This window comes from Symsagittifera roscoffensis, chromosome 3 (genome assembly GCF_963678635.1).
Source record: "Symsagittifera roscoffensis chromosome 3, txSymRosc1.1, whole genome shotgun sequence".
Lineage (NCBI taxonomy): Eukaryota > Metazoa > Xenacoelomorpha > Acoela > Convolutidae > Symsagittifera > Symsagittifera roscoffensis.
In genome coordinates, this window is record NC_087064.1 from 47793938 (window position 1) to 47818614 (window position 24677).

The following is a 24677-nucleotide window of genomic DNA, read 5'->3' on the forward strand; positions in this document are numbered from 1 at the left end:
CGTTTAAAATCGACATTTTTTGCGCTGGTAGATTTTCAACCAATTTTTGCAAGGAAGAATTAAAGAACTTGCATGAGTCAAGGAACCTGAGGTACTCGAACACTTTTCGATCAGTTCCGTTCTTCCTTTTTATTGTTTTAATTAGGACTCCAATGCTTAGCGATATATATTTTTTGTCGGTGATGGTTATAACACTCATTGTACTGGTTAGCTCGCATTCATGCAACGCGAGACAAATGCGGTGAAGGTGATAGTTCTGAACGTTATGTCCAATGACTGGGATAAAATTCTTAGTTCGTCTTGCTAGATTGCATTTTTCATGTGACCATCCCAGAAATTTTCCAGAAAAATGACAATGGTCAAGACATTTTTCGTGCTCATTGGTAAAATGTATACAGCAAATCCAACATGTTGATGTTTTTTTGTTCAACGATTCTTGACATCCAAGGAAATGAGGAAACCATCGCATTTGATCATATATCTCTCTCGCTAATTGATGCAACTGGTTGAGAAACTTTTCATGCATTGATCAGAGCTGTCATAGTCAAAGAAGTAGGGCTGTGAGTTTCCGCAGTCAATTACAGCCAATGAGTATCCACAAGCTTCATGTTTTTGTACCACTCGGGTTGATGATTGCGAAGGATTATCAGGGCAAGGTTGTACCAGTTTTAGAAAAGATTCAAAGTCGAAGTAAATCACAAGTGGTACGAACCACAAGGCCTGAAGGCTTTTGAACTCGTATCGGTTGGTACCTTTTTCTGCTGAAGGCATGACTACTAGGTCAGGCTCATGATCCCTACAAAACTGGATGTGTTGATCAAGAGCTTCTTCACTCCAGCTAATTTGAAAATAGTTTCTACATAAGCGCGTGCATGGGCGATGACTTTATCTTTGATTTCACCGATGAATTTTAGTAAATCGGTTGTAAGTACATAATGATGCCTTGCAGGCTCGTACAAGAGAAGTAAGTTCATGTCAAATATCTCATTTTCACTGTTGCTATCATTGTTCGGTCGTTTTGATATATAAATAGGCAACAAGTCTCTTTTTTGGTTGGTACTGGAACACAATTACCTGCATATCGTTGAGTTGTTCAAAATTTCCAATTGATGCGAAACTCATGGGCGAATCAAAGGTACCTAGGGCTTTGTGTGAACTTGCAGCAGAGTACGTGCCAAGTTGTGTTCGCGCAGCCGCTGGGTTTGCTTTTTGTTGATCAGTCAGAAGTAGGCCCATACCAGACTTGAGACTATAAGCAGCCGTAAAGCAAAGTTGGAAGCAATTATGATCGTGGTGATTTCTACTATTTATCAACTTTTGGGAATCTCGAATTCGAAAAGGCAAGTCAATAAAAGATGATCCACGGATTGGAGAAAACTTTGCAACATTAACAAAATCTTGAATTACGTGTTGCAAAACCCAACCGCTTTCATAAGACGCAAAAGTCTCCAAAACTACAAGCGTTTTACCGAACATTTCAAAAAACTCGTCATCTTCTAATCGAAAGCTCATCACTCGTTTCATGTCGGAGTTTGCATAAATGTCAATCCCCTCGTCGGGTTCTATATTAACAGAATCGATTATTGCTCTTGGTTTGATCCAACCCAAATTAGCACTGAACTGATTTTTTTAGGTCCTTCTGCAACACGTTCCATTATGAGTTTTTGAATTTAATCTTTTTTGTTTTGCATAAATTGCAAAAGATCACTCGACTGATTTCATCCGTTGGTTGATTCTGGCCGATCACGTATGTCTCAAGAACACCAAAAAAAAGCAGACTCAATTTTTTGAAGGCTTGTGCCGTTGATTTCAGCTCCACCAGCAGCACGCACATCAACCAGAGCAGCATCAGCAGCGGCACTTGTAGTAGCTAGGTCAGCAGAGGCAGCTCTCATAACAGGTAGAGCATGGGTTGTTAGCAAATGAGTTGATAAGTGTTTTGGCTAATGGAAGCACAAACACCTCCAAGTTGACCATGAGTTTGAAGAATATGTTTTAGTAATTTTGAAAGCATTTGAGTTGTGAATGAACACTTGTTGCATCGATAAACAATCAGACCCTTTTCAACAAAATGCTTGTCACTCCCATGGCGACTTCTATTGCCATTGTTTGCATTTGAACGTTTTTTGAAATTTGTTAAGTAGAAGAAGTAGAGACGAGTGATCTCAACATATAATCATGTACAACAGAAAGTAGGAAAACATAACCGTTCATCTACCAATTAATTGTAGACAAAACGGTTCGTATTTCGGTCGCGCAAATTTGAACTTTCTAACTGCAGACAAAACGGTTCGTAGTTAATTGCAGACAAAACAGTTCGTATTTCGGGCGCGCAAATTTGAACTAACTTTCCCGACAAAACTCAAATTATATTCAAATGGCATTATTGTACCTGCTGAAATACTATTGGTTAACATAGCTTGATTAACGTGAATTGCTTAAGCAATCTTACTTAAGACGATCAAATTGAATTAAAAATGACTGGATCAAAGATACGTGATAAGGAAAATGATTTCAAAACCGGCTACTTAGTTGTGAGTTTCAAATTTCAAAATGTAGGTCACGAAGTACGGATTATTTCGAAAATTCAAACCTTAACTGAGCATGTCTCACTACATGTACTGAGCATGTGGTCCTACATGGAATGTCTGAACAAGCTAGTGATTTGTTTTTTGATTGAAAATGTCAAAAGACTTATTCAATTACAGATATATTCGTTAAGTCAGTTAATTGTAGTTTGCTATCAATTTTCTTTAAGGCTTCAACATTCACTAATTCGGTTTCTGAATATAATAAAATTTTTGTAAAACTCCGGAATTGAAAAAACTGTAAGACTGGAATCTATCATCTGGGAACTGTCATCAAAACTACCTTAAAGGTTTTATGGAGGAGTAAGGTTATTAGTGTTTTCCTCCAAACTAATGGGAAATCATTTAAAAAAAAAACTTAATAATTAAAATTATGAAAAAAGTATTTGAGGGTCTTTGCCTTAGGTGTTCAACTAACTAACATTTTTCCAGTTGAAACATCCAATGTTCTTTACTTGTAAACAAAAAGGCTATTAAAAGGCTATTTTTTTTGTAATTGAAGAGTTGATCTTCACGAAAAATTGCGTTACAATTTCTGAACCTTATCTAAAAAGTGCGTGAGAGCAGCAAAATGAAGGGTCGCAAGCCTGTTTCGGACCTTGTAACAAAAAGTTAGAAAATTGGCATGGGATGAGGCCTTTTCAAAAAGTCATGTCTGTATCTCTTCAATGGACGGTCTGAACATAGTCGTGCGACATATCAAAATGCTTCTATCAACCAGTTCATCACTTTTGTACAAAAGTCTAAGTACTGTAGAACCTCAAGTTTACGAGACAATTTTTCAGACTTTTTCAGAGGTTTGAAAATTTAAAGTTGTTTTGTATTTTGATTAACGACTCGTCCAACAATCGCTTACAAAATGGTTCATTATGTTCTCCTTTTCCTAGCAACTTGACGAGTGAAGCATTAGGAGGCAGAAAAATTTAATCTACAATATATTTATACATAAAAACACAAATTAAAGCTATTAAACATCAATCTGAGTTTCAAGTTTAAACCTTCATACACAATAAAAACCAAATGAAAATCAAGCAAACGCAACCACATTTCCAATGTTAAAAAAGATCTAAATACTCCTGAGCTTTTCTTAGTGTTGTTAGCTTTCGCTTTTTCTTTGCTGCAAGGCATAGAGAAGGAGTCAAGTTTTTCATGTGATTACTCACTGTCGCTTCGGGGGTGCGCGTTGGAGTTACAGATTCTGGCTATTTCTTTTGTGGTCGAAGTGTTGATCTCCACAAAAAATTGCTTTACGGTATCTGAAACCTTGCTAAAAGGAGCGTAGCTCGGTGAGAGCAGCAATATGAGTGGTCGGAAGCCTATATTCGGACTTTGTAACAAAAAACTAAAAAGTTGGCATGAGACGAGGCTTTTTCAAAACGTCAAGTAAGTATCTCTTCAATGGACAGTCTGAACATAGTCGTGTGACATATCAGAATGCTTCTCTCAACCAGTTCATCACTTTTGTACAGAAGTCAAAAGACTGTAGGACCTCAAGTTTACGAGATAAATCTTCAGACTTTTTTCAGAGGTTTGAACATTTCAAGTTTTTTTTGTATTTTGATTAATGACTTGTCCATCAATCGCTTACAAAATGGTTCATTATGCTCTCCTTTTCCTAGCAACTTGACGAGTGAAGCATTAGGAGGCAGAGAATTTTAATTTTCAAATTGTTCATACATAAAAACATCAAACGAAAGCTATTAAATATCAATCTGAATTTCAAGTTTAAACCTTCAAACACAATAAAAACCAAAAGAAAATCAAACAAACGCAATCAAAGTGTCAAAGTTAAATAATATCTAAATACTCTTTTTTAGTGTTGTTAGCTTTCGCTTTTTCTTTGGTGCAAGGCATAGAGAACGAGTCAAGTTTTCCATGTGAATACTTACTGTCGCTTTGAGGGTGCGCGTTGGAGTTGAAGATTCTGTTTCATCAAGCCATGGTGACATTGTAGGAGAGGGATCAGTTTTCGGAGTAACTAACAATGGTGACTCAATCTGTTCCATTCCCCATAAATGATCAAAAAATTCAATTTCTTCAAAGCATTGTAACTGGTTTTCACACATCGGAGTAACTTCACAATCGTATTTATACAATTTTTTTTTCTGGTTTTGATAAAGTTGGAAAATCAATCTGAAGAGCAAGAGGCTCGTCAGGATCCGCATATTTACCAGAATTTGTGAGGTAGCTCAAATACTTCATGTTCAGTTCTTCGTTTTCCTTTGAAATTTTTAAGGAAAGCTTACTGATTAAATGTTAGAAAATTTTATTTGGAAACTTAATGTGATTTATACAAGTCCATTCATCAGAGTTGATACTTTTTTTTTCGTTAATTTTACAATAGAATTACTGTAAACGGTTTCATTAAAAATGGTTTTTTCGTGATTGGAATATCCGGCAATAATAAAACAATGCATTTTTTGAAGAAAATTCAGAAGGAAACAGTAAACGTAACGCCGAAAAAAAAATGAAATGAATTGTGAAAATTCCTCAGGAGATTAAAATAAGGATTGGTCTTCTAAAACTGGAAACATTAGGACCTCCTATGTAGTTTCTTATCAGTATACCTGTTAAATTTGTTATAACTGAAAAAGTTCCTAATTTATCTACTTTCAAAAATTATGCTTTAGAAAGCCACTTAAATCTGAGTTTTGACCTTTTTCGGTTGAAATTGAAAAAAAAATCCCTACCATGTAATGATTCAAGTAGATTCAGAGAAACAATTAAACCAACTTTTTCCTTACCAAAAATGTTTCAGTGTTCCTTGTATTTTCACTTGCTTCAAATACTTAGTTTTTCCTGCTAATGATGTCAAGGGAATTGGTGAGTTATTTGACAAGCCTAAGCTAGCTCTCACTTATTCAGCACAACCTGTTGCAGCCAATGTCGATTTTTTAGACTTCACTGCAATCAAAAACCGTTTACCCAGTTTATTGTTTTCTGCAACATCAACTAACAAACAAACTTCACCAAATCAAAACGTCTGCAAAAAGTCTCCTGCATTTGGGGGACAGAATTGAATTAATAATACAAATACGCCTGCTGCATCATCGACGTCAAACAAATCCGCAAGAATTTCGACTGCATTTTCAAAGAAACACACAGAGAGCAGACATGTTCAAACAGATGAGATGAATACAGAAACTTTGAAAAAATTAGAAAGTTTAAATAATGGACCTCATTCTACCGCGTTTTGTAAAATAATGGATATTTTAACAAGTGGATATAAAAAACTTGATGTAGATAAAGATGTTTTACTTGTGAAAATTATTGATGAAGAGATTGTCAGTTTTTAATTGATACTCTTCATTTCACCTTTTTTGTTATGCTGAGTTCAGTAGACATAATTTCAAATTTCGATTTGAAACTTATTCATGAATTTTTTAACTACATAAGAACTCAGTATCCAGACAAAACAGTCAAATTCCAGTATTTTTCAGCCACTTGTTTGTATTTGAATGCTGATATTAATTCGGATTTTGTTTTGAAAAACAGGTCATATGGTGGTTTAATTGGAATAGACAATTCGTTGCTCGACAAAAACTTGAAAAAAATCAAATTTCTTAGATTATATGTAATATTGCATGACGCATCAAGATATTTGCAAGAAAAAAGTCATACCGGACCTGGGTACACATATCTTTTGCCTTGTCCAATAATAAGTTGTTATCTAGGTGTTACGTTTTGGTTCTTTCTTGAAGCATTCAAACCAAAGTTGTTTCATTTGTTGGAATGTTGAGTGCAAGTCATGCTAACCCAAAGAAAGAAAACTAAAAAAATTGTTTTTCAATCGTCCCAATATTTCAGATTTTGAGAGATTTAAATGCCGCAAGAAACCTTTCATAATCAAGGAACTTTCTATTTGCTCTGCTAATAAAATTGATACAATCATTTTCTGCACCGCTTCCATTCAATACTTCATCAAAACAAGAGAAAAAAGCTTAAAATTGGGTATCTGATTTTCTGCATGGGCTTCCTTGAGACAAAGGTGAAAACCCTTACTCATACTTGGAACAAATTTGTGACAGCATTCGCTTGAGAAACCCAAACTCCCAATTTTTTGCTAAAGGTACAAAATAATCAGTTTTATTAGCTGACTATTTGAAATTACCCTTAACCAAATTAGAAGATATTGGCTGCCCAAAGAATAAACAGATATTGGGTCAAGAAAAACATATTTGCAAGCGACATTCTCTTTTACTTCCCTCGCATCAATTATTAAAGTATTGTAACCGTAGGAAATCCAAATTTTTTTCGATTGGATACAAAATGAACTGTCCAATGATGCAAACAACCTTATCTCCAAATTTGGTTATTTACGCTTCGATGACTGATCAGAGTCCTGAAATTACTCTAACATCGTTTTGAGTGTTAGCGAATTCTTCAGACACCCCATCTAGGAAATCGTCACAATCCCACGACACTGGCTGTTGACCATCTTCAAAAAATGGCATCCATTTTTCCAAATCGACATGATCAGTTGGGTCAGAATTTGCAGCGGCGGCGTTGTCATTGCTATCATCAATGCCAATCGCAGTTTGACCCACGATAATTTTGTGACCGTAGGGAAGAGTCTGCTGGCCATCATCGAGGATGTAGCGTTTTTCATCAAATGCTGATAGCGATGTTTTCGTCGAAATCACAGTTTGCAGATTGTGTGAATCGGATGCGATTCGACTGTTTTCAGTTTTGTATAACGAGCCAGAAATCAACGTGTCTCGATATCGCTGATGAGTCAACATCTTCTGATCAGCTTTTGATACACCTTTGGCTGACAGTTTTCTGCAGTCTAAATAAATAATTAAATGATTACTAACCCATTTAACGATGATTACTAATGTGGTGAAAAAAAAATTGGAATCTTTTCTTTTTGTGGCTGCTACATCAGCTTGAAGTCCAGGTGCAACAAAAAATGACCTGAAGTTCAAGTTTGACCTTAAAATCAGTCATCATTAAAAATTTTCGTCGACATTTTTTTTCAAAAAAAAAAAATTTCGCCGTCAAATTTTTTTATTCAAAAAAAAAATCCCCCTCCAAAAAAAGTTTTCGTCGACCAAAAAAAAATTTTTTTCCCCGCCCGAAAGAAAATTTTTACAAAAGAAAAAATCAGCGTCAAAGTAAATTTTTTTTTCTCAAAAAAAATCTCCGATCAAAAGCAGTTTTCTTTTCAAGCAAAATGAATTTTTCACAGACCAGAAAAAAACCTGCCAAAAAAATTGTTTATAGTAAAAAGTAAAAAAGTAATTTCAAAGTAAAAAAGGCAGATAAAAAAGATTACCTCTGGACAAAATGGAATAAATCTTGAATTTGAGGGATATAAGTTCGGTTATTATGTCCCCTGGAAACTCGTCCATAAATTTTAAAACACCCATTTTGTTTTTTTTGATCATAGAGAGGATGGATCTTCGAGTAATTTGACAGGTCAAGTTCGTTCAAAATGTTTCTTTTTTCGGAAATTTCGCCGTATAAATCTTCACTTTAGGTTTCGTACTGGAGACTGTCCGTATCAGAATAGAGAAGTTGACATTCAAAAATTGTTTTCATGATGTCATAATGAAGTTTTTTTATGTGAAACTTTGCTAATTCACGAACACTAGCTCCTACAATCGTCGGCACATCCCAATAAATTTTTGTTGGATTTGATGTGAACGCTGCCATATTTTCTCCAAAATGTTGTAGGATTTTAACTCGAATGCACTAATTTCTCGCAAGGCGGCTTGATCAATTCTAACTATACGAACGAGCATCCGTTTGAGCTTTGACTCGCATGTTTTTCCATAAGCACAGTTGTTTAAACGTTTGTACAAATCCTCATCAAATTTGTTTCTGGCTTGAAGTGATGTTTGAATAGAAAAAATTAAATGTTATGCACAACTGTTCATCTTTTGTTAATTTGTATCAATAGGAGGGGATATTTATTTCATTAACTTATTGCTTTTTTTTCTTACAAAATTGTTGGAAAGTAGCGGTGAGAAGGTGGAGACAACTTGTTGTCCAATGGTTGCCGGGAAAGGGTACACTGTTCAATGCTCACTGTCCGTTGAGATCTTGTCCGACACTCGGGTGGTTGCTCTTCTGTTCGTTTCGTATTGGTTTATTTAACTTGAGAAAATGCTTTTACTTAAACTTGTTGCTCAATTCTTCTAAAAATTTTGATTCAATTTCATTTTACGTACAAATAGATACAAAAGAATGCTGGAAACACTTCCGTTTAATTGAAAACGAATCTCTCCCCGATTAATTGGGTTCCAAAACTGGAACAAAATCTCGCACTTAAATATGCACTAAATAGCGATAGATCAAATTTTATGCACACACAATTCTCCTATCAAACTACTGAGTTTTTTTTACTATACAAAAATTAATATGTTTTTTTTTGTGTTTTAGTCAATTCGTCGATTTTTGGTAGTGGTTCAACTGCTTCATAATCGAAAAATGAATAGTTGAAGAATGACGACTCGTCCTCGTCGGAAGTATTGGCCTCCAGATCGACAATATCACCGCTATCTATATCATTGTCGTTGGTTTCTGCTGCTGAATCAGACCGGGGTCTAGAGTTTGCCAACTGCTATTGACCTGGTCCATCAATTGTCGAAGCGAACGATGTGGTTGTGTATTTTCAACAGCAAAACCATCCTCAGAGTAGTCATCATCATTTTCCGGATGGTCCCAATCAACGTTTTGAGTGTTAGCGAATTCTTCAGACACCCCATCTAGGAAATCGTCACAATCCCACGACACTGGCTGTTGACCATCTTCAAAAAATGGCATCCATTTTTCCAAATCGACATGATCAGTTGGGTCAGAATTTGCAGCGGCGGCGTTGTCATTGCTATCATCAATGCCAATCGCAGTTTGACCCACGATAATTTTGTGACCGTAGGGAAGAGTCTGCTGGCCATCATCGAGGATGTAGCGTTTTTCATCAAATGCTGATAGCGATGTTTTCGTCGAAATCACAGTTTGCAGATTGTGTGACTCGGATGCGATTCGACTGTTTTCAGTTTTGTTTAACGAGCCAGAAATCAACGTGTCTCGATATCGCTGATGAGTCAACATCTTCTGATCAGCTTTTGGTACACCTTTGGCTGACAGTTTTTTGCAGTCTAAATAAATAATTAAATGATTACTAACCCATTTAACGATGATTACTAATGTGGTGAAAAAAAAATTGGAATCTTTTCTTTTTGTGGCTGCTACATCAGCTTGAAGTCCAGGTGCAACAAAAAATGACCTGAAGTTCAAGTTTGACCTTAAAATCAGTCATCATTAAAAATTTTCGTCGACATTTTTTTTCAAAAAAAAAATTTTGCCGTCAAATTTTTTTATTCAAAAAAAAATCGCCCTCCAAAAAAAGTTTTCGTCGACCAAAAAAAAATTTTTTTCCCCGCCCGAAAGAAAATTTTTACAAAAGAAAAAATCAGCGTCAAAGTAAATTTTTTTTTTCTCAAAAAAAATCTCCGATCAAAAGCAGTTTTATTTTCAAGCAAAATGAATTTTTCACAGACCAGAAAAAAACCTGCCAAAAAAATTGTTTATAGTAAAAAGTAAAAAAGTAATTTCAAAGTAAAAAAGGCAGATAAAAAAGATTACCTCTGGACAAAATGGAATAAATCTTGAATTTGAGGGATATAAGTTCGGTTATTATGTCCCCTGGAAACTCGTCCATAAATTTTAAAACACCCATTTTGTTTTTTTGATCATAGAGAGGATGGATCTTCGAGTAATTTGACAGGTCAAGTTCGTTCAAAATGTTTCTTTTTTCGGAAATTTCGCCGTATAAATCTTCACTTTAGGTTTCGTACTGGAGACTGTCCGTATCAGAATAGAGAAGTTGACATTCAAAAATTGTTTTCATGATGTCATAATGAAGTTTTTTTTATGTGAAACTTTGCTAATTCACGAACACTAGCTCCTACAATCGTCGGCACGTCCCAATAAATTTTTGTTGGATTTGATGTGAACGCTGCCATATTTTCTCCAAAATGTTGTAGGATTTTAACTCGAATGCACTAATTTCTCGCAAGGCGGCTTGATCAATTCTAACTATACGAACGAGCATCCGTTTGAGCTTTGACTCGCATGTTTTTCCATAAGCACAGTTGTTTAAACGTTTGTACAAATCCTCCTCAAATTTGTTTCTGGCTTGAAGTGATGTTTGAATAGAAAAAATTAAATGTTATGCACAACTGTTCATCTTTTGTTAATTTGTATCAATAGGAGGGGATATTTATTTCATTAACTTATTGCTTTTTTTTCTTACAAAATTGTTGGAAAGTAGCGGTGAGAAGGTGGAGACAACTTGTTGTCCAATGGTTGCCGGGAAAGGGTACACTGTCCAATGCTCACTGTCCGTTGAGATCTTGTCCGACACTCGGGTGGTTGCTCTTCTGTTCGTTTCGTATTGGTTTATTTAACTTGAGAAAATGCTTTTACTTAAACTTGTTTAAATTTTGAGTGACTCTGCTAAAAGGGAAACTTTTTATGAGAGAATATAAAATTTACTTTTTAGAAGGAAGAAACTAGCAAAAAATGAGATTATTTTAGCCGTCTGCTTGAGCATAAGAAATTAAAGTCTCTGAAAAAAGCAGACAGGCTGATCCAAAACAATTTTAGTTTGGATTTTCACGCACCTGCTGTTAGACTTCAGACATCTTTTAACCTCTTGTCTTCCGTTAGATCAGGAGACCGACATTTGTTTTTTATCGATTTTTTAAATTAAAAAATCATTACTTAGTTTAACTGAGGAAACTCATAATAATTCCGACTGCGTTAATTACTTTGAAATTCAGAGCAGCGGGGATTCTTCTATTCACAAAGCCAGAACAATAGACACACTCTGCCTGACTGGCGTCGTGGATAAATACTTAGAAGTTTTGATCATCCGTTAAACTTTATTAAAAACATTTTGCCTTTTTCAAGTTTAAAAAAACTGAAAGAATAAAAAAAATCCGTTCAGATTTCAAAAAGTCAGACATTTGCTTTTGACTTTTAAAATTTTAAGTTAGATTGTTCAGTTGAATTCTGATTCAAGTGTTCAAGTAGTATGCATATAGTGCATTAGAATCGGGGTCGGTTGTCATACATGGATGACCATTAGGAATACATCATAATGGTCACTATGTTTTTTCTGACAACCAAAGGTCACCATGTAATAATCCAAATTGTCACCACGTTTTAGTTTGTAACTGATAGTCCTCATCTAAAGTTTCGATATTTTATAGAGTATTCCCACTGAATGTTGTGTTTACATGTTTGGTGTTGGAAAGGATTTGCTAAATGTTCGTTCCAATAACAACTGATATGTTTCACTGCGCTTTTTCTCGTTTGCTCAATTCTTCTAAAAATTTTGATTCAATTTCATTTTACGTACAAATAGATACAAAAATATGCTGGAAACACTTTCGTTTAATGAAAATGAACCTATCCCCGATTAGTTAGGTTCCAAAACTGAAACAAAATCTCGCACTTAAATACGCACTAAATAGCGATAGGTCAAATTTTATGCAGACACAATTCTCCTATCAAATTACTGAGTTTTTTTTGCTATACAAAAAATAATATGGTTTTTTTATTTTAGTCAACTCGTCAATTTTTGACCGTGGTTCAACTGCTTCACAATCAAAAATTGAATCGTTGAAAAATGACGACTCGTCCTCGTCAGAAGTATTGGCCTCCAGATCGGCAATATCACCGCTATCTATACAATTGTCTTTGATTTCTGCTGCCCGAATCAGACCGGGGTCTTGAGTTTGCCAACTGCTATTGACCTGGTCCATCAATTGTCAAAGCGAACGATGTGGTTGTGTTTTTTCAACAGCAAAACTATCCTTAGAGCAGTCATCATCATTTTCCGGATGGTCCCAATCAACGTTTTGAGTGTTAGCGAATTCTTCAGACACCCCATCTAGGAAATCGTCACAATCCCACGACACTGGCTGTTGACCATCTTCAAAAAATGGCATCCATTTTTCCAAATCGTCATCATCAGTTGGGTCCGAATTTGCAGCGGCGGCGTTGTCATCGCTATCATCAATGCCAATCGCAGTTTGACCCACGATGATTTTGTGACTGTAGGGAAGAGTCTGCTGGCCATCATCGAGGATGTAGCGTTTTTCATCAAATGCTGATAACGAAGTCACAGTTTGCAGATTGTGTGACTCGGATGCAATTCGGCTGTTTTCAGTTTTGAATAACGAGCCAGAGGTCAACGTGTCTCGATATCGCTGACGAGTCAACATCTTCTGAGCAGCTTTTGATACACCTTTGGCTGACAGTTTTCTGCAGTCTAAATATATAATTAAATGATTACCAACCCATTTAACGATGATTACTAACGTGGTGAAAAAAAAATTGGAATCTTTTTTTTTGTGGCTGCTACATCAGCTTGAACTCCAATTGCAACAAAAAATGACCTGAAGGTCAAGTGTGACCTTAAAATCAGTCATCAATAAAAACTTTTGACGACAATTTTTTTTTTCAAAAAAATATTTCGCCGACAAAAAAAATTTTTTTTTTTCAAAAAAAAAATCCCCTTTCAAAAAAACTTTCGCCGACCAAAAAAAAAATGTTGTTTCCCCGCTCAAAAAAAACTCAGCGTGCAAAAAAAAAATTTCTTTTCAAGCGAATGAATTTTTTGCCGACCAGAAAAAACCTGCCAAAAAAACTGTATATAGTAAAAAGTCAAAAAAAGTATTTTTAAAGTAAAAAAAAAGGCAGATAAAAATGGTTACCTCTGGACGAAATGGAACAAAGCTTGAATTTGAGGGATATAAACTCGGTTATTATGTCCCCTGGAAACTCGTCCTTGAATTTTAAAACAACCATTTTGTTTTTTTGATCATAGAGAGGATGGATCTTCGAGTAATTTGACAGGTCAAGTTTGTTCAAAATGTTTCTTTTTTCGAAAATTCCGCCGTATAAAGTTTCACTTTTGATTTCGTACAGGAGACTGTCCGTATCAGAATAGAGAAGTTGACATTCATAGTTTGTTTTCATGGTATCATAACTAAATTTTAACAAGTGAAACTTTGCTAATTCACGGACACTAGCTCGGCACATCCCAATAAAATGTTGTCGGCACATCCCAATAAAATGTTGTTGGGTTGATGTGAACGCTGCCATATTTTCTTCAAAATTTCGTAGGGTTTGAACTCGAATGCACTAATTTCTCGCAAGGCCGCTTGATAAACTCTAACTATGCGAACAAGAATCCGTTTACGCTTTGACTCGCATGTTTTCCCATAAGCTTGTTTAAAGGTTTGTACAAGTCCTCCCCAAATTTGTTTTTGGCATTTAGTCGTGTTCAGAGTGATATATGGTTCCAACCATGCTTCTTGTTCAAATTTCAGCACTGTGCTTTTTTAAGTTTTTATTCCTATCCGAGCATACAATTGCAACAGGTTGTAATGCGATGTATAGTTGGACCTGTCATTGAACGTCTGTAGTAACTTCTTGGTCTTACCAATTAAAAGTCTTGCAAAATCTTGATTTCTCATCTGCCCAGGAAAATTTTTCTAGAAAGGACTCAACCAATCCTGGGTTACTGTTTCTTTGGTAGGAGCTAAAAGGTAATCTTGATGAATGTCATGTAGTTCTTCTGGGTACTCGAGATCAATTTCTAATGTAAATCCAATCAGAGAGAGGCTTCAAAATTACCTCGTCTTCTATATGCTCTATTAACTCAAAGTTACGCACATGTAAATTTTTCCGTTTGCTTGACGACGCCATAGAGGTTGTTCGGGTCGATCATAAACCCGTAGATGCTAGCTTGATCTGGGTTGAAGTCGGGGCATTCTTTGTTTTTTACTTTGAAGAAACGACTATGGAACACAGATGCAGTGCCATCTCGCATCATATTCTCGACCATTTCGAGATGCATGCGGTCTGATATGAGCTGAACATTTGAGTCTTTGCAGATACGTTTGAAGGCGTCTCCAGTTAAGTTGGAAGCGCACAGTCCAGGCCATAAGTTTGGTGACTTATTTGACGAAACTCTTCAAAGACGCAAGCAAGAAGGTTTGTATCACACTTGAGATACAAGTTGTGATAATCCTCCAAGTTCTGACATTTAAATTCTCTTAAAACTTTCCTTGCATGTTCCAGATCCGCTTCAGTAACTGCATCTTTTCCTCCATTCAAAACATCGGAAAAACGTTGCAAGGAAGGCAATTCTTTTTCTGCAAGCTTTTCTCTATTAGCCATGTACAAATAAGGGTAGAAACCTTCTTGTCGTATTAGCAATTGTTGCTCCTCCGTCTCGTTTGCAAAATACTCGTTTAAAATCGACATTTTTTGCGCTGGTAGATTTTCAACCAATTTTTGCAAGGAAGAATTAAAGAACTTGCATGAGTCAAGGAACCTGAGGTACTCGAACACTTTTCGATCAGTTCCGTTCTTCCTTTTTATTGTTTTAATTAGGACTCCAATGCTTAGCGATATATATTTTTTGTCGGTGATGGTTATAACACTCATTGTACTGGTTAGCTCGCATTCATGCAACGCGAGACAAATGCGGTGAAGGTGATAGTTCTGAACGTTATGTCCAATGACTGGGATAAAATTCTTAGTTCGTCTTGCTAGATTGCATTTTTCATGTGACCATCCCAGAAATTTTCCAGAAAAATGACAATGGTCAAGACATTTTTCGTGCTCATTGGTAAAATGTATACAGCAAATCCAACATGTTGATGTTTTTTTGTTCAACGATTCTTGACATCCAAGGAAATGAGGAAACCATCGCATTTGATCATATATCTCTCTCGCTAATTGATGCAACTGGTTGAGAAACTTTTCATGCATTGATCAGAGCTGTCATAGTCAAAGAAGTAGGGCTGTGAGTTTCCGCAGTCAATTACAGCCAATGAGTATCCACAAGCTTCATGTTTTTGTACCACTCGGGTTGATGATTGCGAAGGATTATCAGGGCAAGGTTGTACCAGTTTTAGAAAAGATTCAAAGTCGAAGTAAATCACAAGTGGTACGAACCACAAGGCCTGAAGGCTTTTGAACTCGTATTGGTTGGTACCTTTTTCTGCTGAAGGCATGACTACTAGGTCAGGCTCATGATCCCTACAAAACTGGATGTGTTGATCAAGAGCTTCTTCACTCCAGCTAATTTGAAAATAGTTTCTACATAAGCGCGTGCATGGGCGATGACTTTATCTTTGATTTCACCGATGAATTTTAGTAAATCGGTTGTAAGTACATAATGATGCCTTGCAGGCTCGTACAAGAGAAGTAAGTTCATGTCAAATATCTCATTTTCACTGTTGCTATCATTGTTCGGTCGTTTTGATATATAAATAGGCAACAAGTCTCTTTTTTGGTTGGTACTGGAACACAATTACCTGCATATCGTTGAGTTGTTCAAAATTTCCAATTGATGCGAAACTCATGGGCGAATCAAAGGTACCTAGGGCTTTGTGTGAACTTGCAGCAGAGTACGTGCCAAGTTGTGTTCGCGCAGCCGCTGGGTTTGCTTTTTGTTGATCAGTCAGAAGTAGGCCCATACCAGACTTGAGACTATAAGCAGCCGTAAAGCAAAGTTGGAAGCAATTATGATCGTGGTGATTTCTACTATTTATCAACTTTTGGGAATCTCGAATTCGAAAAGGCAAGTCAATAAAAGATGATCCACGGATTGGAGAAAACTTTGCAACATTAACAAAATCTTGAATTACGTGTTGCAAAACCCAACCGCTTTCATAAGACGCAAAAGTCTCCAAAACTACAAGCGTTTTACCGAACATTTCAAAAAACTCGTCATCTTCTAATCGAAAGCTCATCACTCGTTTCATGTCGGAGTTTGCATAAATGTCAATCCCCTCGTCGGGTTCTATATTAACAGAATCGATTATTGCTCTTGGTTTGATCCAACCCAAATTAGCACTGAACTGATTTTTTTAGGTCCTTCTGCAACACGTTCCATTATGAGTTTTTGAATTTAATCTTTTTTGTTTTGCATAAATTGCAAAAGATCACTCGACTGATTTCATCCGTTGGTTGATTCTGGCCGATCACGTATGTCTCAAGAACACCAAAAAAAAGCAGACTCAATTTTTTGAAGGCTTGTGCCGTTGATTTCAGCTCCACCAGCAGCACGCACATCAACCAGAGCAGCATCAGCAGCGGCACTTGTAGTAGCTAGGTCAGCAGAGGCAGCTCTCATAACAGGTAGAGCATGGGTTGTTAGCAAATGAGTTGATAAGTGTTTTGGCTAATGGAAGCACAAACACCTCCAAGTTGACCATGAGTTTGAAGAATATGTTTTAGTAATTTTGAAAGCATTTGAGTTGTGAATGAACACTTGTTGCATCGATAAACAATCAGACCCTTTTCAACAAAATGCTTGTCACTCCCATGGCGACTTCTATTGCCATTGTTTGCATTTGAACGTTTTTTGAAATTTGTTAAGTAGAAGAAGTAGAGACGAGTGATCTCAACATATAATCATGTACAACAGAAAGTAGGAAAACATAACCGTTCATCTACCAATTAATTGTAGACAAAACGGTTCGTATTTCGGTCGCGCAAATTTGAACTTTCTAACTGCAGACAAAACGGTTCGTAGTTAATTGCAGACAAAACAGTTCGTATTTCGGGCGCGCAAATTTGAACTAACTTTCCCGACAAAACTCAAATTATATTCAAATGGCATTATTGTACCTGCTGAAATACTATTGGTTGACATAGCTTGATTAACGTGAATTGCTTAAGCAATCTTACTTAAGACGATCAAATTGAATTAAAAATGACTGGATCAAAGATACGTGATAAGGAAAATGATTTCAAAACCGGCTACTTAGTTGTGAGTTTCAAATTTCAAAATGTAGGTCACGAAGTACGGATTTTTTCGAAAATTCAAACCTTAACTGAGCATGTCTCACTACATGTACTGAGCATGTGGTCCTACATGGAATGTCTGAACAAGCTAGTGATTTGTTTTTTGATTGAAAATGTCAAAAGACTTATTCAATTACAGATATATTCGTTAAGTCAGTTAATTGTAGTTTGCTATCAATTTTCTTTAAGGCTTCAACATTCACTAATTCGGTTTCTGAATATAATAAAATTTTTGTAAAACTCCGGAATTGAAAAAACTGTAAGACTGGAATCTATCATCTGGGAACTGTCATCAAAACTACCTTAAAGGTTTTATGGAGGAGTAAGGTTATTAGTGTTTTCCTCCAAACTAATGGGAAATCATTTAAAAAAAAAACTTAATAATTAAAATTATGAAAAAAGTATTTGAGGGTCTTTGCCTTAGGTGTTCAACTAACTAACATTTTTCCAGTTGAAACATCCAATGTTCTTTACTTGTAAACAAAAAGGCTATTAAAAGGCTATTTTTTTTGTAATTGAAGAGTTGATCTTCACGAAAAATTGCGTTACAATTTCTGAACCTTATCTAAAAAGTGCGTGAGAGCAGCAAAATGAAGGGTCGCAAGCCTGTTTCGGACCTTGTAACAAAAAGTTAGAAAATTGGCATGGGATGAGGTCTTTTCAAAAAGTCATGTCTGTATCTCTTCAATGGACGGTCTGAACATAGTCGTGCGACATATCAAAATGCTTCTATCAACCAGTTCATCACTTTTGTACAAAAGTCTAAGTACTGTAGAACCTCAAGTTTACGAGACAATTTTTCAGACTTTTTCAGAGGTTTGAAAATTTAAAGTTGTTTTGTATTTTGATTAACGACTCGTCCAACAATCGCTTACAAAATGGTTCATTATGTTCTCCTTTTCCTAGCAACTTGACGAGTGAAGCATTAGGAGGCAGAAAAATTTAATCTACAATATATTTATACATAAAAACACAAATTAAAGCTATTAAACATCAATCTGAGTTTCAAGTTTAAACCTTCATACACAATAAAAACCAAATGAAAATCAAGCAAACGCAACCACATTTCCAATGTTAAAAAAGATCTAAATACTCCTGAGCTTTTCTTAGTGTTGTTAGCTTTCGCTTTTTCTTTGCTGCAAGGCATAGAGAAGGAGTCAAGTTTTTCATGTGATTACTCACTGTCGCTTCGGGGGTGCGCGTTGGAGTTACAGATTCTGGCTATTTCTTTTGTGGTCGAAGTGTTGATCTCCACAAAAAATTGCTTTACGGTATCTGAAACCTTGCTAAAAGGAGCGTAGCTCGGTGAGAGCAGCAATATGAGTGGTCGGAAGCCTATATTCGGACTTTGTAACAAAAAACTAAAAAATTGGCATGAGACGAGGCTTTTTCAAAACGTCAAGTAAGTATCTCTTCAATGGACAGTCTGAACATAGTCGTGTGACATATCAGAATGCTTCTCTCAACCAGTTCATCACTTTTGTACAGAAGTCAAAAGACTGTAGGACCTCAAGTTTACGAGATAAATCTTCAGACTTTTTTCAGAGGTTTGAACATTTCAAGTTTTTTTTGTATTTTGATTAATGACTTGTCCATCAATCGCTTACAAAATGGTTCATTATGCTCTCCTTTTCCTAGCAACTTGACGAGTGAAGCATTAGGAGGCAGAGAATTTTAATTTTCAAATTGTTCATACATAAAAACATCAAACGAAAGCTATTAAATATCAATCTGAATTTCAAGTTTAAACCTTCAAACACAATAAAAACCAAAAGAAAATCAAACAAACGCAATCAAAGTGTCAAAGTTAAATAATATCTAAATACTCTTTTTTAGTGTTGTTAGCTTTCGCTTTTTCTTTGGTGCAAGGCATAGAGAACGAGTCAAGTTTTCCATGTGAATACTTACTGTCGCTTTGAGGGTGCGCGTTGGAGTTGAAGATTCTGTTTCATCAAGCCATGGTGACATTGTAGGAGAGGGATCAGTTTTCGGAGTAACTAACAATGGTGACTCAATCTGTTCCATTCCCCATAAATGATCAAAAAATTCAATTTCTTCAAAGCATTGTAACTGGTTTTCACACATCGGAGTAACTTCACAATCGTATTTATACAATTTTTTTTTTCTGGTTTTGATAAAGTTGGAAAATCAATCTGAAGAGCAAGAGGCTCGTCAGGATCCGCATATTTACCAGAATTTGTGAGGTAGCTCAAATACTTCATGTTCAGTTCTTCGTCTTCCTTTGAAATTTTTAAGGAAAGCTTACTGATTAAATGTTAGAAAATTTTATTTGGAAACTTAATGTGATTTATACAAGTCCATTCATCAGAGTTGATACTTTTTTTTTCGTTAATTTTACAATAGAATTACTGTAAACGGTTTCATTAAAAATGGTTTTTTCGTGATTGGAATATCCGGCAATAATAAAACAATGCATTTTTTGAAGAAAATTCAGAAGGAAACAGTAAACGTAACGCCGAAAAAAAAATGAAATGAATTGTGAAAATTCCTCAGGAGATTAAAATAAGGATTGGTCTTCTAAAACTGGAAACATTAGGACCTCCTATGTAGTTTCTTATCAGTATACCTGTTAAATTTGTTATAACTGAAAAAGTTCCTAATTTATCTACTTTCAAAAATTATGCTTTAGAAAGCCACTTAAATCTGAGTTTTGACCTTTTTCGGTTGAAATTGAAAAAAAAATCCCTACCATGTAATGATTCAAGTAGATTCAGAGAAACAATTAAACCAACTTTTTCCTTACCAAAAATGTTTCAGTGTTCCTTGTATTTTCACTTGCTTCAAATACTTAGTTTTTCCTGCTAATGATGTCAAGGGAATTGGTGAGTTATTTGACAAGCCTAAGCTAGCTCTCACTTATTCAGCACAACCTGTTGCAGCCAATGTCGATTTTTTAGACTTCACTGCAATCAAAAACCGTTTACCCAGTTTATTGTTTTCTGCAACATCAACTAACAAACAAACTTCACCAAATCAAAACGTCTGCAAAAAGTCTCCTGCATTTGGGGGACAGAATTGAATTAATAATACAAATACGCCTGCTGCATCATCGACGTCAAACAAATCCGCAAGAATTTCGACTGCATTTTCAAAGAAACACACAGAGAGCAGACATGTTCAAACAGATGAGATGAATACAGAAACTTTGAAAAAATTAGAAAGTTTAAATAATGGACCTCATTCTACCGCGTTTTGTAAAATAATGGATATTTTAACAAGTGGATATAAAAAACTTGATGTAGATAAAGATGTTTTACTTGTGAAAATTATTGATGAAGAGATTGTCAGTTTTTAATTGATACTCTTCATTTCACCTTTTTTGTTATGCTGAGTTCAGTAGACATAATTTCAAATTTCGATTTGAAACTTATTCATGAATTTTTTAACTACATAAGAACTCAGTATCCAGACAAAACAGTCAAATTCCAGTATTTTTCAGCCACTTGTTTGTATTTGAATGCTGATATTAATTCGGATTTTGTTTTGAAAAACAGGTCATATGGTGGTTTAATTGGAATAGACAATTCGTTGCTCGACAAAAACTTGAAAAAAATCAAATTTCTTAGATTATATGTAATATTGCATGACGCATCAAGATATTTGCAAGAAAAAAGTCATACCGGACCTGGGTACACATAACTTTTGCCTTGTCCAATAATAAGTTGTTATCTAGGTGTTACGTTTTGGTTCTTTCTTGAAGCATTCAAACCAAAGTTGTTTCATTTGTTGGAATGTTGAGTGCAAGTCATGCTAACCCAAAGAAAGAAAACTAAAAAAATTGTTTTTCAATCGTCCCAATATTTCAGATTTTGAGAGATTTAAATGCCGCAAGAAACCTTTCATAATCAAGGAACTTTCTATTTGCTCTGCTAATAAAATTGATACAATCATTTTCTGCACCGCTTCCATTCAATACTTCATCAAAACAAGAGAAAAAAGCTTAAAATTGGGTATCTGATTTTCTGCATGGGCTTCCTTGAGACAAAGGTGAAAACCCTTACTCATACTTGGAACAAATTTGTGACAGCATTCGCTTGAGAAACCCAAACTCCCAATTTTTTGCTAAAGGTACAAAATAATCAGTTTTATTAGCTGACTATTTGAAATTACCCTTAACCAAATTAGAAGATATTGGCTGCCCAAAGAATAAACAGATATTGGGTCAAGAAAAACATATTTGCAAGCGACATTCTCTTTTACTTCCCTCGCATCAATTATTAAAGTATTGTAACCGTAGGAAATCCAAATTTTTTTCGATTGGATACAAAATGAACTGTCCAATGATGCAAACAACCTTATCTCCAAATTTGGTTATTTACGCTTCGATGACTGATCAGAGTCCTGAAATTACTCTAACATCAAGAACTATAATTACTCTTACGCGGACAGGCATATTAGAATGTCGAGGAGAAACTCTCCTACAAAAATTTGAGCAAATTACATTGAACGATATCGAAATTGATAATTTACGAAAACTCTTTACAATTCTTGACCACTTTCACCCGTACAATGTCCAGACTCCAGGAACTTTGACAGTCAATTCAATTGTCCAATCTCAACCTGGAAGGGCTGTAATCTCAGCTGGCAGAGAGAAGACAAATCCATTTACGTGACCAACAGCTTCCAGCTGAACTGAAAGAGTTAGTTAAAACTGATAACGTTGAGGAACTATATTTAGTTCAAGCCACTCTCAGAGTTCCTGCTCATTTAGCCTTAAAATTCAAATATAATTGTAATCATGACAAGTTCACGAAATATGAATTTTTCTTCCTTGAACGAGGAGTTTGTTTGCCTGTTGAAGCAAAATAAAAAAGCACAGGTGTAAAAAGCTTTGTGAATATTTTAAAATATACTTATTGATTGTTTTCATTTCCATTTGATCTTGTGTGATAACTAGTTGATATCATGTCGGGTTTGAAAATTCAAAATTTCAAAAAAAAGTGTGCCACAAGAAAACACACAAAATGTGAATTTAACAAGTGAGAATTTACCAAAAGATTTATTGCGCGAAATCAGAACCGGAAAAATAGAAAAAATTATTCGGATAGTTCTCACAGACAAAAGCATAGCAAGATATATAATAAAATACATACCAAATGCCAACAGGTCAGAGAGAAAAAAAGGCGATTGGTATGCAGTTGTATATATCAACCTTGATACAAATAAGCAAAAAAAGTCTTCTAGTAAACATGGAAAAAGTGGAAACCACTGTCGAGAACAATGATCACGACTTCAAAAGACATTGGTGGTGTCGAAAAGTCTTTATCTCACGGAAACATATCAAGGAAATTTTATAATTCTGTTTTTCTTCCGTCTGCAGAAGTTGTCTTCTTCATACAAGTCTGTTTTATTTTCATTCTGCTATCTTTATCTATTTCAAAATTGTCTTTTTACAACCTAAGTTGTGACGAGACTGCCATTTGGCTTTCAATACTATTCAGTACAGTTGGTTACATGTTACCCAATCCAAAGTTATGATAATGAATAAGATCATTTCAACAAAAGATCGTCTGTTTACGTCCATTTCAGGTCCCTCGAGATCTGGCAAAATTGATTTAATTTTTCAAATGCTTCACAGCAGTACATTCTATCCATCGTAAAACAAAATGTTTTATTTTTTTTCGTCATGATCTGTGCCATTCTGCCAGATGACACAGCACAACCTTCCCGCGACAGAAAAAAAAGTGACTAAAGGCCTTATGAACAAAAAAGTGTTGCGACGGAGGGTCAGAATGTTCTAGAATTTTTATTTTTAAAATTTCGATCGGAAGAAGAACATTTCTGAGAAATAGAAAAAAGACGGCCATTTTGAATGAAAAGACGAAAATCAGAACCACGATAGAGATTGTGAAGAACAGTCGTGCAAGAAAATTACGAAGCCTCTTATCGTGGCAATAACACACGATAAGAACCTTAGCGACGGATATTTGTGGAGACGGAGGCTTCAGTGGGGGGAAGAGAAATACCACGGAACCCTCCCGGGACACGAAATATAGGAGATAAGAGTGTTATCTCAAGAAAATCACGGGAGCGGAGGCTTGGTCCCCCAGAGACTGTCTATGTGAAGGGACTGTATAAACTAACTTCAACAGTTGCTGTAATGTCCTAGATCTTAATTAACACCGTTATCATTTAATATTTCAGAGCTGGAGTAGATAGAAAAAGGAAAGGGTCAATCCATCTCTAATGGATTTAATATAAAACTGTCACACGAAAACATATAAAAATAGGTTGTTCGAGCCGTGTTTTTAATGACAATCACGTAGTCTGAGGATCCGAGACTCAGCTATGTGGTTGTGTTCGCATATAAACGAAAGCTGATCAAAAGTCGTTTGACTGATGGCCTAAAAATGGTAACTTTTTACTTTGCCCTAGACAGACCAGAAAATCAACTGGCAAGGTCGAGACGGTGAAAAACGAGTAGAATTAAGGTAACTGACGCCTGCCAGTCGTTAATAGGTACTTTTTCTACGCTCCGTCGCTGTGTGATATTTAGGCGAATGTTACAATCAATCCAAATAACGTTCCTTTGTTTCTCACAACAAATTTGATATTGATTTTATGAAATTGTCCAGCTTTGAAATTGTTAATAACTTACGGGATACTATGAGTGTCTCTGATGATACCTGTGAAGAAAATTTTAAGGAAAAAGATTTTGTTAAATTAGCTACAGCAGGCCGACATATAAATGTTTATGTTATTTATGTCAAGCACAATATATTTCAGCAAAGTAAGCAATCACGTACCAAAGGTTTCGATACAACTCAGTTAGTTTTGTTCAAATCACCTCGAAGACATTAAACAAATTAATTATTACGGCAGACAATTGAATAACGCAAAATTCCCCCGTCATGCGTATCAGTTAGCAACGAAAGAAGATTTTGTCATCTGTTGATAGATTCGAATCCAAAAACTTCAGAATGTCTTCGTTTTTTGTCAAACAAAGTCCCATCATCGCCAACTATTTCCTATATACCATCCTCAAAGGCAGTTATCACATCTCTTGAATATAAAAGAGAAAGAATAATGTATATTGAAGCAAATGCTCAATAGTCAACATTGTAGATCAATTTTGAGAAGAGCTGAATAAATTTTATTAGATTTCGCGATTGTTTTGTAAATGTTTTTCTGTGACATGTTCCAGCTAACAAAAGTTTCATCGAGAGTAAAAAAGTACAATTTGAAAACATTGTTGACCCTAAGTATGATCATGATCAGCAAGCG